At 35.4% G+C, this 3,642-nt stretch overlaps 1 long non-coding RNA gene across 1 annotated transcript; it reads right to left on the bottom strand.

The window, feature by feature from the left end:
* Positions 1-998: 998 nt before the first annotated feature.
* LOC144586797 (uncharacterized) lies at positions 999-3,368 on the bottom strand. The gene is made up of 2 exons (XR_013541826.1): positions 3,316-3,368; positions 999-3,015 (listed from the first exon to the last, which is right to left on the bottom strand). It is a non-coding gene; the product is annotated as an uncharacterized LOC144586797 (long non-coding RNA).
* Between the last annotated feature and the right edge of the window lie 274 nt (positions 3,369-3,642).

Below are 3,642 nucleotides of genomic sequence, written 5' to 3'. Positions count from 1 at the left end.
GTCCCTATTTATCTACAGTACTTGCATTTGCATGCTTTCGAACTGCTAGGTTGGCGGGAGCTGGGAAAAGCGACAGGCGCTCACTCTGTCATGTGGATTTGATCTTACAACTGCTGGTCTTCTGACCCTGCAGCACACAAAGGCTTCTGCAGTTTAGCCCACAGCGCCACCACATATTACTTGACCCTAATTTTTGTTTTTATCCTCCCCCATGCTACTGACCCTTCCTCATCCATGCATGCTGGTTCTGGTCTTTACTGGGACTTCTTTAGAGCTATAGAAAAGAAGAAGAGATAATCTTTACTGGCAGGCTATGTGTTCATTATAGTCCGAGACAATTAATTCCACAAGCATCATCCCTGCTTTCTGGCGGTAAAATTGCTGCCATGGTGCATTAAATTTAACAATTTGTTGCCCTAAACCTAGTTAGGCAGAAGCAGCCTCTCACTTTGCCTGTGAGATTAGGACTGCCCTAATCAAATTGCCAAGATCAAAGTTTCACTGTCCATTTGCTTTGGATGTTCCTCCAACTCATCTCATTCTCCTGTGTCTTGCTGAGCAAGTCCCTGAGAGTTGTTAAGACATAGGACTGCCCATGAGAGATCAGTCTTGGCATCGTGTCTTCTGTTGATCACTGGGATGCTATTTAATGCTGGTGCTGTGAGCCTTGATTTCTCCCTGCACTAGCTCTCTCTTGGTCTGATCTCTTAACAAGCCACAAAAGAATCTAGAGTTTGGCCTTAGCTCCCCTAACAAAAACTAGGAGGCAAAACCACACACACCCTCCTTCATTGTCACACCCTCCTTCATTGTTCCTTGGTGCAGTACAAGATGTGATTTCTTCCCATTTAAAGTCACAAACCTATTATATTCATACATTTGACAATATTACACTAAGCAAACTTTTTGCAAAAAAAGTTTCATTGTCATTTTTGCCATATAGGCAGCAGGCAACTAACAGTTTCTATCTAGAATTCTCCATGTCAAATAGAATCTGATTTCTTTCTTTTTTTTTTTAAATTTAGCTTGCAAAATTAGGCTTTTTACACCAGCTTCTATATCTCTGTAGAGTATAGTCATCCACCCACTCCTGTTGTGTTTGATGGTGTCTGTGAAATGAGATCCTGTAAACCTTTAGATGATGTTGTTGTCACAATTAAACTTCATTACTGCCTCTCTCTTTTTGAGATGACATTTGCGTAAAGCAAATTGCTGTTTAGTTCTCCACATCTCTAATATTAATTAATTTTATTTTGTCTATGATCTTAGTGTGGGTGTGTTATTCATGCTCATGGGACCAGTGAAATGATGGCAGAGAGATATTTATATCGTAAATCCTATTAACGTTCTTCCGAACGTTCTTCCACATATTAAAGGCTGGGACGCTAATAAAGATTTGGAAAATCAATGCAGGTTGAGTGAATATGTACCAAATCACATCTGCTGGAACATATTTTTCTAATTTTCTTGAATGACAGGTCCATCATGACTGGTCTCTAAACATTTGTGTTGATCATCTCTTTTGCACATTGAAGAATGTTTGTTTATTTCACAGGTTGGGAAAAACCCTGTTCTACTCTATGTTCTCTGACTCCCCCTCTCCTATTTTATAGGTTCTATTTTTATTTTATTTTTTTTCTGACTTTATTCCAGTCTTTCACCCATTTTTTATTCTTTTGCATCCATTCTCCAGTATGGCCCCCACATGTTATTCATTTTGGTGCTGTGGTGAACTTTTACTATAATTCTCCCAGTCTTTTTTTGAAAAAACAAAACAAATCAAATAGCTTTTTCGGGGCTTTTGAAGCCTTAGAAGTCTTCAAGCATTTTTCAGAAGCTGTAGTTTTGACATTTTATGAATCCGATGGTATTGATTGAACAGCCTGACTCATAACTCTTTTATTACCCCATGCTTACTTTTTTTATTTGTATAATTTATTTTAATTTAGATTTTTTTAAAAAAATCTGTTTTAAATTTTTATTAAAGAAAATAGAAAATACATAAAATGCAAAAATTAAAATAAAAAACCCTTAATAAATGCATACACAAAACGATTTAAACTAATCAATTGCATATTAGTGCCTGCCTCCACTAGGACCATTTGAAGACATGTTGCATCTATTTCAATTATGGTGTCTCTTTCCCTTTCCAAAATTGCATTGATTCTTTTGATGGTTTACTACCCTTCCCTTTAATTAATATGTAATCAATGAAAACTCTCTATATATCTCCAAGATATCCTTATTTGTCAAACCATTTTAACCTTAATACCACAAGTTCACTTATAAGCAATAGCTATATTTCATACTTCTTTATCCCAGTCATTTAATTGGAATTTGTTCTTTAATTTCCAATTTTTGCTATAATTAATCTTGCTGCAGATACTAAATTTGCTATCAATTCTTTTTCTCTCCAGTTCTATTGTGCCTTATCAAATATTGATAACAATGCGATTCTAGGGCGTAATTCTAAATTTAATTTCAATATTTCATTAATTTCTTTAAAAATCAACCTCCAACATTTCATTATATTATTTTGACACTGCATATGGAAATAAATATCTACATGATGATCATGTCTCCACCATAGATTCAAAAATTTGCTATGTGTGCAATTCAGTTTTGCCAGTGCTAAAAACCATTTCCAAACTAATCTATGATAATTTTCTTTTATTCTTACAGACATACATTTTATTATTCTTTTATCTCAATTTTTTGCATACTTCAGTATTTCTTTCCCTCCCTAAAGCCAATTCCCATGATGCCTTTAATTTGGATTTTAGCCATATTGTCCCTTGAAAGAAAGGAGCTGCGTATTCAACATAGCTAAATTAATAATTAATATTAAGCAACAGTATTTTGTGCAAAAAGTTATATTTTAACAATTTTATTTTAAGCTGTTTACAGAATATTTCAGCTGGTATAACAAAAGCAAAGCAAAATAAAAACAAAGTTTTACAGCACCTTGACGAGTACCAGGTTTACGCTGGTGTGAGCTTTCAGGAATTGCAACCTCTTCAGGCACAAATAAGAAACAAAGAGAAAAATACATTTTAAAAACACACCATTGAATTAGTCTACTCACTCATTCTCTGACTTATCGGTTCAATAGGCTGAGCAGATGCTACTAGAATGGAATACCTTTTTCATTCCCTTTAGCCTCTAAACTTTAGCGGCTTTAAGAACACCTTTGTACATTTGAACAAGCATCAGGGAAGAGAGCTGCATCCATGCTAAAATACAAACAATAAATAGAAATAAATATCTTAATGGCTGTATCTGAAATAAAAGGAACTTGGATTATATTTGCTACACCTCATTGTTCTAGAAGGAGGTAAGACAAGCCTGCTTCTCATGGTATAATTATGTCACCACTGAGCCAAGTATAAGATCTGCCAGACCATTGTCTTACTCAAATCCTCTTTCTCTGCTGAGCATTATCTTCCTTGATACTGTGTAGAAAAAGCACTGCTTGGAAAGGAGAAACGACAGAGTCGGATTTGACTGAAGTGCATTTGTGAAGCAGCTACAAATGAATTCAGTGCACAACACAAGCTGAGCAAATTGATGGTCAGAAATACAAGTGTGGTGGTATCTGGTGAAAATTGGTGAGAACAATATTGCCGATGGCTGAAGCAGCTA

Source organism: Pogona vitticeps, chromosome 1 (assembly GCF_051106095.1).
Source record: "Pogona vitticeps strain Pit_001003342236 chromosome 1, PviZW2.1, whole genome shotgun sequence".
Taxonomy (NCBI): Eukaryota; Metazoa; Chordata; class Lepidosauria; order Squamata; family Agamidae; genus Pogona; species Pogona vitticeps.
Note: the sequence above shows the minus strand (reverse complement) of the source record. Positions and strands in the feature narration are given on the sequence as shown.